The 14,184-nt window shown below is 44.6% G+C and overlaps 1 protein-coding gene across 1 annotated transcript in view; it reads right to left on the reverse strand.

The window, feature by feature from the left end:
* Positions 1-14,184, reverse strand: part of HIVEP3 (HIVEP zinc finger 3) — a 259,289-nt gene that overhangs the window by 133,908 nt on the left and 111,197 nt on the right. Inside the window, exon 2 of the mRNA XM_081201849.1 lies at positions 4,056-4,146. The gene's annotated coding sequence lies outside the window, so the exon portion shown is untranslated. The remainder of the gene's footprint in view (positions 1-4,055; positions 4,147-14,184) is intronic.

Below are 14,184 nucleotides of genomic sequence, written 5' to 3' on the forward strand. Positions count from 1 at the left end.
CCCTACTCACTCTGAAGCCTTGTGGGAGAAATAATGGCACCTGCCATTGGCAAATTCTCCCCATCCTTCCCAATTGTTTGTGGTCGTGCCTCCAAAATCTCACCCTGGCTCATTCGATGTGGGAGCATTTGGCTTCCACCAAGCAACAGAAAACCAGCAGGAGATACTTTCCCTGTCTCGTTGCCTGTATCTCCATGGCAGGAAGTCCCTTCACCTGCAGGATTTCTGTATGTTATGCAGCTGTCAGGCATAGGGGAGGAAGCGTAAATGACAAACCAAAATGAATAGGGGGGTTTGCGCCATCTCCCGAGTCTCCTATCAATGATCTCTTTCATTGTTTACCATGAGGCCTTCCAAATCCCAAACCAGGAAGGTAGGAGGGGCTCCAATTAAAACAGGCTGCTTCCAAACGCAGTGGGGCAACAGTTTGCCTAGATAGGGGGATGGAACAAATCGCCCTCCAGAATCTACAAATCTTTCCTTCTGGGTCTTCTCCTGCTGCCTGAAATATCTCACATTGCGATGGTTCCTGACTTCCCCCTCTCACTTACAAGGGCAGGGCAGGCCAGTAAAAACAGAGCTCCATCCTGGTAGGAAATCATGCATGCATTTTAATGTGCCACCTGCTTACACAACTCACATCGGCACAGCCTTAAATATAAACAGACAGCCTCTTCCTGGCTGTTAGACGGAGCCCTTACCCTACCACGACTTGTTCTCGGAACACGCCAAAATTACAGCTCCGTGGAGATCAGCATATTTAAGGGTAGGCTGCATCTCCCCCTCCCTCCTCCCACCACCACATCTTTTTCTTTTTTAAAAAAGAGAGTTTGGAGCATAATAAATAGGGTATTCATTATACGCCGACCCTAAAGATTGTATCTTTGGAGAATATCCTAAAATTAGCACTGAAAGCGCCCTTACGAGCTAAAAGGGAAACAAATGGAGATTCCAGGCTGATCCTCAAGTTACAAACGCAACTCATGCATAGAGAGGTGGACCCACAAACCTGCATTCAGTTTCGCACAAGCACAGTGTGTCAATGGGGTCTGCAATAAAGCTTAGTCTCCCAAGTCGGGCAGAGCTCAGGCCACCCACTAGATTTAATTCACTGTGATAGGCAACTTTACCTAATTTGTAGCTTCCCCCCCCCCAAAAAAAAGGCAGATTGAAAAACAGACAGGGAGGTTTCAAAGCAAAGGCTGGATGGCCATCTGTCTTGGATGCTTTTGCTGAGATTTCCTGCATTCCAGGGGGTTGGACTAGATGACCCTCGGGGTGCCTTCCGACTCCACAATTCTATGACATCCTTAAAAATTTGCATTTTCTCAGGATTTTTCCAATGCAATTATCCGGCCAAGTAAATGCATATAAAATAATGGGATAAAGGGTGCATAAACATGGTTTACATTCAGCTGCATTTTACTCAGAGTAGACCTATTTAAATACCTGGCCCTAAATTCATCATGTCCTTGATTTCAGTGCATGACTGATATTGGTTGTATCCGTCACTGTTACTTAAACTATGTATTTTATTGAGTTTTTAAGGGAGTTATTTGAGTTTTCAATAAGTCATTGTAGTAACAAGAACAACAAAGTATATACAATAGAAGAAAACATGTTATCAATCATATGTCCATTGTGGGGAGGGGGGAGAATGGAGCATGCATTATAAAGAATTTCTGGCTATCTCCACTCATGGTGTCATGTTCACCTCCTGAACTGGTCTAGTCTGTTGTTGTTGTTGTTGTTGTTGTTGTTGTTGTTGTTGTTGTTGTTGTTGTTGTACCTTGGATCTCGAACGCATTGCAAGTCGAACGTTTTGGCTCCTGAACACCGCAAACCCAGAAGAGACTGTTCCGGTTTGCGAACATTCTTTGGAACCTGAACGTCCAGTGCGGCTTCTGTGGCTTCTGATTGGCTGCAGGAGCTTCCTGCAGCCAGTCGGAAGCTGTGCCATGGTTTCTGAACGTTTTGGAAGTCAAACGAACTTCCAGAACAGATTCCGTTCAACTTCTGAGGTACCACTGTATTATTACCCCCCCACACACACACGGTTTGTGGGAAAAATCAAACAACAAAATTAAGCAATACAATATGTAAAACATCAAGATCCATGAAATAAGCTTCCACTAATTTAATACACTTCCACTCACTCAATTACTCACACAAATTCTACATGTGCTGACACACCCATAGCTCAGTCAATCCACCTCTACACACATCCACCCACACAAACACACTATTCCTCACATTCAACAATTACCCTGGCCCAGCACTGCCCTAAGTACATACATAGAAAAGACCACACTGCAACCCTGGCAGCCTATAAGACTAAAACCAAATTCACTCTGAGACTCCAAGATCATGACCAGTGCATTTAAACAAACTGCTTTCCCTTATTCCATTTTGAAATATCGTTTTGTCTTTAAAAGTTTTATTTCCTAACATTTCTAGCTCGTCTTCCAACAACAACAAAAAAGCTTACAGAAAGAAAAAATAGCATACGATGCACCAAAATAACAATAAAACCCACAGATAAAGGAGCAATTAAGAGAGAAGATGTACAGCAATTAAGAGAACTTACAGCACCATTAACGAAAAGGAGGCAAGTGAACAAGCGGACAAAATGAGCTGTGCTGCCACCATCAAGAAGATCCTGTCTCTAACAGCTATACAGCTAGTCACCAGAGGCAAGAACTTCCAGAGATGGTCCCCTGAGGAAGGTGTTAATTGGCGGCAGATTCTCATAGGAGAAGGTGCCCTTACAGAAGCTGGGGGCCCTAAAGATATTTGCAGGTATGTCAATGTCATTAGCTTCACTGCACATCTCGGAAAATGGAAAGTGCTTCATAGAGAGAGGACAGGAACCATGTTTTTACGTTGGCATTTGACAGCGCGGGTAACAGGATGTGACACACAGCTCTGATAAAAAGGAGAGAAAGAATCGACTTCAAGACCAAGCAATCTGATGATGAAACATCCTTTTTTAAAAAAAAAAAACTCATCTCGGAATAAACAATTTGGCATCGTGGAATTTCAGGACCGGTTAAAGCTGTACAAGGCAGAGGAGAGACAACAAGAGAGCAGTTGCATTTGGACCATCACGTCTCGGTTTAATAAGGCAAAGTGTGAATGAATCTTTTGTGGCTTCATGGTGTGAGCAAGCAGACCAGAAAGGCTAGAATTAATCACAGTTTCCTGTTACGTCCGAGTTGGGGAACTATGGTTACCAGCTTTAGCAGAAGCCTGGCCATACTTTGGAATGGGTTCAGCATCCTGGCTTGTTCTGAAGGTGCTAGCCACAGTTTCCAATGAGATTGAACAGGAAACTATGGCTACTGAAAGACTTTTTGGGTTGGTTATTCATCCCATAAAGGGAGCAGCGAAGAGAGTAAATGCCTTTCATATCTCACTTCATTAAGTCGAGATATGATCAACCAAACCAAGGCAGTGAGTCTTATACAACCAGTGATGTGGGAAGAATTCCCCACCCTCACCAGCTCTTTATTTTTGTTTGGGAAAATTTCTGTTTCGTATATTCGTTAATAAAAACAAATGGATGCCAGTTGGGAAATACAGTGTTAGGCAGACCTGGCAGCTTTCGAGTTTTTAGCTTTGCTCATTAAATACAACTAAAATAAACATGTTAAATCAAGGCATCAAAAAAATTCCAATTATCTAGAATTATCTAGAAAATTCATTGCACTGTAAACAGTGGCAGCAACTCAACACCTAAAGCTTGGATGGGGAACCTGTGGCCCTCCAGATGTTGTTGGACTCCATTAACCATCAGCCCCAGCCAACATGGCCAATGGTCAGGGATGATGGGAGCTGTAGTCCAACAGAGTTCCCCATCCATGATCTAAAACAAACAAACAACTCTGCTTCCATTGCCTGACTCTTTGTGTGATCATAAGAGGTCTTTGGGGTGTCCTTGGGCAGAGCATTACAGCAAAATTGCAACAATCTGCTGAATCTCATCCCAAAATAATTTCTCTCAGCATGCATAACAAGCAAACAAATGTATTTTTCCTTACTTAGAGGTGTCTTACCTGTGAAGATGCAACTACAAGTCCCCACTGTATATTTCAGCAACAGTCTTTAAGGTGATCAGCAAGAGGAAGATGTTTTTTGAACAAGAGCCTGGTGAAGAAATGAGAAATTGTTTTGAACATGAAAACTATATTGGCCATGATCCGTGTATCACATCGAGGGACAGATACACACACAGAGAGAGACCAGGTTCAGAGGTAACAGGAAACTATGGTTTCCTGCTACACAAACAAGCTTGCACAAGCTTTGGCCTTACAGATTTCCCAGCCTTTTCCTCATCTGTTCTGGCCAAAAACTGGAGAACAGAAGCATCCATTTCCACTACCAAACAAATAATGGTTCCCTGTTACATCCAAAGTAGGGGGACTGTGGTTTGCTTAAACTGCGGGTAATGAAAACAAGCCAAGTTCACACAGGATTGATTTTACCAATGTATCACTTATCACGTTTTCCCTTGTGATGGCTTTCCAAGTTAATTAATTAAAGAAATATATAAAGAGAATAAGACCTTGGGTTTGCGCAATGGAACTCCCCCCTGCCCCCGCCCCCCGCCACTTCTCTTCCACATGATGACACAGCATTGTCTCCAAACCCGAAAATGCCAGGGGGAGACCCTAAGTGCTTATCCGTTGATGCAGCAAATATTAGGGTCAGTCTGAAAGCATGCCAGAAATTATGAGCCAGCACCTCCTGGTATGTGGCACCACCCCAGAATTATGAAGTCACACACACGCACATGTGATATAATTAAGGCACATATCGGTATCTCCTCGATAACGTCAGATAAAAGGCTTCGCACGATGCGTTACTGAGGTCCAAGTTTCCACCCACCCCAAGAGATGACAGCTAATACAGGGGATGATGTGGGTCCAACTTTACAGTGGACACAATTCTCTGTCTGAAGGAAGATTTGAAGGGATTCCCGATCCAAGTCAAGATTAAAGACATAAGAGTAGGGAGCAACAGGGGCCTTAGATATCTGAAAGAACTCCTCCTTCTCTACAGACCCTCTTGCGTGCTGAGACCAGCAGAGGGGGCCCTCTTGGGAGTTCCTCCACCCACAAAACCTCAGGGGGCAGCACACCAGGAAAGGGCCTTCTCTGTGGTGGCCCCTAAACTGTGGAACACCCTCCCCATGGAGACACCTTCATTGTACAGTTTCTGAAGGACGCTGAAGACATGTGTCTTCACCTCAGCTTTTGACACTTGAGGAGTGTATTTTTAGGATTGACCTTATTTTTATTGTTGTAAGTTGTTTTTTTTAAAAAAAGTTTCTATTATTGTTCACCTTAATGTGAAGGGTGGGAAATGAAACAATGGTCATAATAATTGACGTTGCCCATCTGGAGCTGGGCATGTTTAGCCTGGAGAAGAGGAGGTTAAGGGGTGATATGATAGCCATGTTCAAATATATAAAAGGATGTCATATAGAGGAGGGAGAAAGGTTGTTTTCTGCTGCTCCAGAAAAGCGGACACAGAGCAATGGATCCAAACTACAAGAAAGAAGATTCCACCTAAACATTAGGAAGAACTTCCTGACAGTAAGAGCTGTTCGACAGTGGAATTTGCTGCCAAGGAGTGTGGTGGAGTCTCCTCCTTTGGAGGTCTTTAAGGAGGGGCTTGACAACCATATGTCAGGAGTGCTCTGATGGTGTTTTCTGCTTGGCAGGGGGTTGGACTCGATGGCCCTTGTGGTCTATTCCAACTATATGATTCTATGATTCTATGATCTGCAGTGAGGAGCACCTGGGCAGCAGAATGAACAGGCTCTCAGCTCACCCAGTCACATTCTTCCCCACTGTGGTGAGGTGTATTGTCCTTGTAATTCAATCATGGGTTGGGAACTTGTAGCTCTCTAGATGTTCAGAACTCCAACTCTCCTCATCACTAGGGCCAACAGGAGAAGGACTCCAACAACATCCAGAGGACCACAAGTCCACCATCCATGATTTAATTTTTTTCTAAATCTGCATCTACATGTGCAAATTAGCTTCTGCATTTCTCCCTCCCTCCCCAAAAATTCTCATTTTGGGTGATGTACGTCCTCATTTTGGGCAATGCACTAGTGGTCACTCTAGCAGCCAATGAAATTGAAGGGAACAGGGATAATAGAATCATAGGACTATAGAGCTGGAAGAGACCGCAAGCACCATCTGCAATACAAGATGCCCTGAACAGGCACAGGAACAGTGGACAAATCCCCAGGCAGCTTTTAGAACCTCAGCACGCCAGCCGAAGTGAATTCATTTATTCATTTTATGCCGACATCAGGGGCAGAGGAAGGGGGGCGGGGGCGGGGGGCAGGCCACCCCTGGTGTCACCACTGAGGGAGGTGAAAAAATGCCGCCCCTGGTGCCCAATCAGCTTGTTCCACTGCTGGCCGACATCCCTAGGTTAGTCTCTTTCATTAAAAAAACCCTGACTCTGGTTACTCGCAGTGGCAGCCACCATGGTGCTCTTGTGATGTTGCTTGACTCCACCTCCCTTTAGGCCCAGCAAGCAGATCCAATGGTCAGAGCTGATGGGATGTGCAACAGCCTCTGGAAAGCACACTGCACCTGTTTGGTCTCTGAACATAGGGGAAATAGAAGCCACTTTAAAAAAAATTATATAGAGAGAAATATTATATCTGGGAGGTTTTTATTTCTGGTCTGTTTGTATTTCGAAGGACCTCCTTGAAATTTTAAGGGAGTCATTCCGATTGGTGAGCTTGCAAGATTGCTTTCCAATAGTATCGGGTTGCTGTTATCACTGCCTGCAACATTTGATCCCTCAAGCCCCTGTTGTTCTCCAGCAACAGCCGCATCACACTGGTATACAAGCTGCTGGTCATCGGAGTCTCTGCCTGTGATTTATAATTCATCAGCCTCTGGTGATCTCATACTCCCCCCCCCTCCCCAGCCCGCTTTTCTGCTCCACATGCATGTATGTAATGAATTTTAACTCCGATAGTTCTAAGGTGCTGGAAAGGAGGAGGGGAGGGGACCACACATGCACACATTCTCTCTCCCAGACACACATGCACACACAAAATCCCTGTCACTGCAGAATCCCCGCTGTAACGCAGGCTGGTCACTCCAGGCATCAAAACAACAGATGGAGCCCTAGGCATTACCCCTCTGTATGTCTCTCTCTCTTTTTCTTTTTCTTTCTCTCTCTCTCCCTCCACCCCCTGCTTCTCATGAGGAGCAAGAGGGGTTTGCAGTCTCCTTTTCATATAATGAGCCCAAGCTTCTGTTTTGTTTTATTTTGCTGAGCATTTTGCAAAAAGAACCGAAAGCAGCTGTTTGCATCTTGGATAGCAGAAGAACTTTGCTACCTCTCAAACTGGAAAGCTTCCTTCCTTCCTTTTTCTTTAAAAAAGAAATGATGGTTGTTATGGCAACTAAGGTTTCTATATTTAAATCCAGGTTTTTGCTGGCAAGTGGAGTCAGCAGCACTAGAACAAACAATAAGCCTCCTGGCTATTGTGCCCTGAGGGTTGCTCTCCTGAGACACTGGAAACAGGAGGCCACAAGGATGGTGGCCCAGTGTCATGGCCAGTGGCAAATGGAAGCTGGCTGCCCCTGTTGCCCAAAGTGAGATGGACAAGTCAATTTCTGATGAAAGGAGGAATCATTCTGCTTTCTCCATCCACCTCCCTCCCTCCTTTCCTCCCTCCCTCTCTCCCTCTCCACAGGCTGCCACAGCACATTACCTCATCTGGGTAACACAAAAGCTGCAGTGCCTGCCCAAACAGATGGCTGGATGGGAAAGCCCTGGCATAATTCTGCCCAGCAGTTCATGATCTTTTCAGTCAATCTCACTGGCTGGCAGACTTTTCAAGGTCCACTTGCTGAAGGCAGATTGCTGAGGCTTGAGATGGGGAGATCTGAAGACCACCATGGTCAATCGATTGGTTTTTGCCCACAGGCTCTGTTTTCGTACACGGCTGGGGTTGGGACAGCACTGCTAGAGGACCGAGGATAACACCTGAGAAGGGTGTATGGCCTGCATTTCAGTGGCAGAGCAACTACACTTGCATACAGAAGCTCCCAGGTTTGATCCTTGGCATCTCTAGGTCGGGCTGAGAATGTCTGAATCTCTGGACAGCCAGAGCCAATCAATGTAGACAATACTGAGCTAGATGGACCAATGGTCTGATTCAATATAAGGCAGTCTCCTATTCCTGTGGAACGCCCTCCCACCAGATGTCAAAGAGAACAACTACCAGACTTTTAGAAGACATCTGAAGGCAGCCCTGTTTAGGGAAGCTTTTAATGTTTGATGTATTACAGTATTTTAATATTTTTTTGGAAGCCGCCCAGAGTGGCTGGGGAGGCCCAGCCAGATGGGCGGGGTATAAATAAATTCTTCTTCTTCTTCTTCTTCTTCTTCTTCTTCTTCTTCTTCTTCTTCTTCTTCTTCTTCTTCCTTCTTCTTCTTCTTCTTCTTCTTCTTCTTCTTCTTCTTCTTCTTCTCCCCTGCCCTGCTCCGTGCAGTTGTGTTTTCACCCTAGGCAGGACAAGGAAAAGGACCTCTCCATCTGAGAGCAGGCAAGTTGGTGCAGGAAGCAGTGATCCTTAAGGACCTAAGCCACTCAGGGCTCTACAAGATCATCACAAAAACACTCTGAATTGCACCTTGGAAGCAAAGCGATAACCAGCGCAGCTGTTACAAGGCTGGTATCCCATGGTTGAGTATCAACCAACATCTCTGGAGCTGCAATCTGGACCAAGTGAAGCTAGTTAAGACTCCTCCTCAAAGATAAACCTCACAGAGAATTGTGTTGCAGTCTTCAAACCTGGATATATAATTAAGGCAAGAGTAGCCAATGCAGAACCTTCCGGATGTCAACAACTTCTGTCATCCCTGGACACTGGCCATACTGGCTAATGTTGATGGGAGTTGGAGCCTGACAACATCTGGAGGGCAGGTGGCACTACCTCTGAACTGAGGCAGGTGGTACCATTGTCAGGCCTGACTTCCTCAGTAATGTGGAACTCTTCCTAGCAGTACCTGGATATGTTCTACCACTGTGCCTCTTTCCCACAGTACAACAGAAGTCTAAAGTACATATTTAATTTTTTGCTACCTCAAGACATGGCAGCAGATTTATTTTAAGAACTTACAAATACTAGGATGAGTTGATGTGTGGGGGGTGGGAATGAAAAGAGTGCAATGAGAGAGCCGGAAAGGAAGCAAAAAAAGGCAAGCTGGCTATTAGGAGCAATTTCTAGCGAGGTGATTGCCCTGGCATTAAAATCCTATGAGAAGGCTAGAAGGAAACCTCACCACTTAAAATGCTTTAACACTAGACCAGAGAAAGCCCTTAGAAAGCAACAGAGGTAGACATTTTGCCATGGCCCCCGGGACAAAAGCTAGACTTGATCTAATGGCTCTTAACACCGGCATCTTCAGGGAATCTTCAGTCTCCATTTTCACAGAGTGCAGATTATCAGGAGGTTCTCTTGTTCTCTCTCTCTCTCTCTCTCCATTGTACACTTTAAAAGCACAAGCTGCTTAAAAACAAAGCAAAAAAAAAACCCATGCCCTCGAAATCAGCTGATTTGCCCTCCTTCAATTATCAGAGCATTTTGCACAGAGCTCCATATGGAACATTGTGAGCAATATGGAGAAAATGTATAAGCGCCATGGAGGAAGCCATAGGTCCTTCTTCCCTAGGGTCAGTTCTACTGTTAGGCAGAGTGTTTCGGGTGTAGAGATGTGTAGGTTCAGAAATATTAAGCAGAAAGAGGATTTCTGGGGAGTGTTCCCCGCCCCTCCCCAGAGTGGGGAAAATGAGAAGTCAAATGAATTATGACATGCTTTCTTTTAGAATGATGAACAAAATGTTTAAGACAAGGTGTTCATATATTTACTCCCCCCAAAACAATTTCTAAAACGGTGTAACAGGAAGACTTTCTGTAAGGCTACGAATAGGATCAGATCATTCCAATTTCTATACACTGAAGATAAGCAGGTCCTGGCCTGTACGCCAAGAACGCAACTCTCTCTATGCCGAGAACGCAACGCCGAGAACGCAAGATGCATTTCTGCCTCTGGGAGGGCACTGCCATTGTCACAAGAGAAAGGGGGGGAGAGATTCAATTATTTGTTTGCGGCAAAAATGAAAGTGGTGGGAGGAACCAGCTGGGGAAGCACCAAGGGAAGAAGGCTCAGAGCCCGGGGATTGGTGGTGGGAAGATGATGAGAGGTCAGAGGGAGAAGACTGGGATGAGGAAGTGTCGGAAGCTGAAGAGCCAACAGGGTTTAGTAAGTGGGCAGAGTCTGTGGCATAGGGATGTCCAGAAGCAGGAGAGTTGGAGGGGTGTGGTCAAGAGGCAGAGATGAGTCAGGCTGCCGAAGAGGCAGGGGTATCTCCCCTCCTGCTGCGACAAGGTCCCCTCTCTGCTGGTCTCACAGAACCAGGAGAGGCATGAAGAGGGCAAAGGAGAAGTTAGCATCACAAAGGCACAGTCTCTGATTGCTTGGAGAAAACCCTAGAGAGGAGGGGACTTATGCAGCTGTGGGAAGGTGAGACCTTCAGTCTTCACAACTGCTTCATAAAGGCAAGGCCTACTGAAGAAGAGTTGCTGTGCTCATGAGGCCTGGATCATGAGGCCTGGCTCTACTGCAGATCCTCTTTTTTTCTAATAAAGAGTTAATTCACTTAACTTTGTGTGGTTTACTACTGGCTCACTCCCGCCACTTCCTCACTACAACGAGACATACTGTATTTCGATGATGATGATGACGGTGACAATGACAACAGCAGTTTGTTGTTGCTGTTATGGTCGTACCTTGGTTTCCGAACAGCTTAGTTCTTGAACGTTTTGGCTCCCAAACGCCGCAAACCTGAAAGTGACTGTCCCGGTTTGCGAACTATTTTTGGAAGCCAAACGTCCAGTGGGGCTTTTGTGGCTTCTGATTGGCTGCAGGAGCTTCCTGCAGCCAATCAGAAGATGTGCTTTAGTTTCCAAACATTTTGGAAGTTGAACGGACTTCCGGAATGGATTCCGTTCGACTTCCAAGGTACAGCTGTATTTTGATTGCTTAATTGGAATTCTTATCTACCCTACACCCCAGTGCAGGTTGCAACAATATGAGAAATGCAATGTTAAAACAGTTAAAACATTTAATTGAAATATTGGGGTGCTGGGATGTGATTTTATTGTTCATTTACTGAAAGAAGCTCTAGCGAGAGAGAGAAATCTACCACTCATTGTTAGAAGTAATTATTAGTACAAATTTTAAAATTATGTATGTGGGTGATTTGATACATAATTTTGATATCCAATGCTAGTTCAGGTAGACCCATTGAAATGAACCAACTTAATTAGACACCTGAGTGTGACTAATATTGGATACTCCAGAAGAATTCTAAATTTGCAGCTATCTGTAGAATTAACTCGTGGTCATTTTTTAAATTAAATATCCTGCTTTGCCCTCTTTTTCTGGCACTGTGTAAGTGGTCACCCTCAGACTCACCCATGTGGATAGCAGCCAAATTAACTGAGAGCATTATTGTACTGCTTGCGGTAAGCCAATTTAGGGGAAGGAGGAAGAGGGAAATATTGAAGCCTGGATTAAACTGTGTCTGACTTAGGTTCCGCAGGACCTGATTTTTGCTTCTGGGAAAAGTTTGGGCTGCTGTCTGGGCTGATAACAGTACTCAGTACCCTGACCATCAGTGAGTTCAGCGCACATTCTGCAGCATTTAATGAAAAACAGGAAAGGGTCAGCCAGTTGGGTTTATTTGGTCTGAGACCTTTGAAAGAGCCTATTTTAGTCATGTCACACACACACACACACACACACACATATGTATATATATATATATATATATATATATATATACACACACACACATTTATATATAAATACACACATATATAGATACGCACACATTAATTTTTTTAAAGGCTCAAATTTAGTTTAAAGTCTTTCATTAAGAAATCAGCCTGGATTTTTCAAAGACTTTTAAAACATGGGCTCATTTTCCTTAGGGAAGAATAAATCTGCCCATTTCAGTGTCTCTAAATTTCTCATTCTTCCAGTCTTAGGTTCAGTCCTGCATCAGTTTGCAATTCTCTTTTATTTTTAAAAGCACTTGCATTTTAATGTACATTTCCCCTAGTAAGCATATTTTGCAAGCAATTTCCCCTAATAAAATGCAGATTAATGCTATTTTCTAGAACAGCTCCCCTTAATATAAGTATTTTGGTATGTATTGCATGACTGGAGAACCGCATCTCGAAATTCGGACAAGCGCACATTTCAAAGTAAAGCTGTATTTTGTCCCTTGCATTATTTTGCAAAGTGCAAGTTAGGTAGGTCCGAATTAAAACTCAAGAGCCAGTGGGGTGTAGTGGTTAGAGTGTTGCACTAGGACCTGGGAGACCAGGGTTCAAATCCCCGCTCACATACTTGTAGCCCTCTGGGTGACCTTGAGCCAGCTGCTACCTAGCAACCTAACCTACCTCACAGGGTTGTGGTGGAGATTTAATGAGGAGGGGGAGAACAGAGTGTGCCTTGAGTTCTTTGGGGAGAAAAAGGCAGGATACAAATGCAATAAATAAATACAGTGGTACCTCGGGTTAAGAACTTAATTCGTTCTGGAGGTCCATTCTTAACCTGAAACTGTTCTTAACCTGAGGTACCACTTTAGCTAATGGGGCCTCCTGCTGCCGCCGCACGATTTCTGTTCTCATCCTGAGGTAAAGTTCTTAACCCAAGGTACTATTTCTGGGTTAGCGGAGTTTGTAACCTGAAGCGTCTGTAACCCGAGGTACCACTGTAAACAAAATGTGACCTGAATCAAAAAAAAATCCCATCCCTGCTATAAATTTATTTACTTATTAAATTTCTATACTGCCCTTCATCTGAGAATCACAGGGCAGTTTACAATATAAAAAATGCAAAATGTAGCTACAAACGAAAACAATAACCCCTACACACACACTGTTTAAAAGGCCATGGGCTGATATTTCATATAAAGCAGTATAAAGCCCCTCAATAACAAATGCAGTATTCAGAGAAAGACACTCTCCACAACTTCCAAAAAGGGCAAACATTCTTAGTTGATCCTTCCCTGCACGTGTAAAAGCAAATCTAATAGTGAAATGAACTATAGCATCCCAATAAGCAAAAATGCCTTTAGCTGACGGGAGTACTAAGAAGCCCCTTTCCAAACCAAAATGTTCATGGAAACAGATACTACTTGCCCTGCCTTTTTTAAAAGCACGCGCACTCACAAGCAAACAGGGCGATGTTGCTGTAAGAAATAGAATACTTCAGTGTCAAGTACATGCCACAATGCTGCCTTATACAGCGGCAATGTGATTAATTAAAATTTACAAGCGTAATCCGCACTCTTAACCGCGTTCCTTGGCTCTGTCCCCTCTAGCCCTGCGCCAATAACATCTTAAAACAAACGACAACCTCAGAGTTGACCTTTGGGAGCTGTGAAGAGCCTCTCTTAAGCTGCTCTGCAACCCGAGAAGGGAAAGGAGTGGTACAATTTCAGGGGGCGGAGGGAATGAAAGCTCGTAAAGACAATAAAACCGGGCTCATAAATCGCATCGGAAAGCTGTATGTCAACAGATGCCAGCAACTGCGGGTGCAGATAGGAGGGAATTTCATATGCAGAAGAGCATTCAAGCACCCCATGTGTGTGCAAAAGATACAAGAAGCTGCCAATTCACACCCTTTGCCCATCCATCCCAGTAATGTCTGCACTGGCCAGCAGCTACTCTCCAGGGTCATCTCTGGTAGGGATTGTTCCCACTCCCTGCTACCTGAACCTTTAAACCGGAGATGTCAGGATTCGAGCCTGGCATCCTCTGCAGTTACGTCATGTGCTCTGTTGTTGTTTAGTCGTGTCCGACTCTTCATGACCCCATGGACCACAGCACGCCAGGCATTCCTGTCTTCCACTGCCTCCCTCAGCTTGGTCAAACTCATGTCTTCGAGAACACAGTCCAACCATCTCGTCCTCTGTCGTCCGCTTCTCCTTGCGTCCTCAATCTTTCCCAACATCAGGGTCTTTTCCAGGGAGTCTTCTCTTCTCATGAGGTGGCCAAAGTACTGGAGCCTCAGCTTCAGGGTCTGTCCTTCAGAATGGAGAGGTTTGATCTTCTTGCAGTC

The sequence above is a fragment of the Podarcis bocagei genome (genome assembly GCF_964188305.1).
Source record: "Podarcis bocagei genome assembly, chromosome: 7".
In the NCBI taxonomy this organism is placed as follows: domain Eukaryota; kingdom Metazoa; phylum Chordata; class Lepidosauria; order Squamata; family Lacertidae; genus Podarcis; species Podarcis bocagei.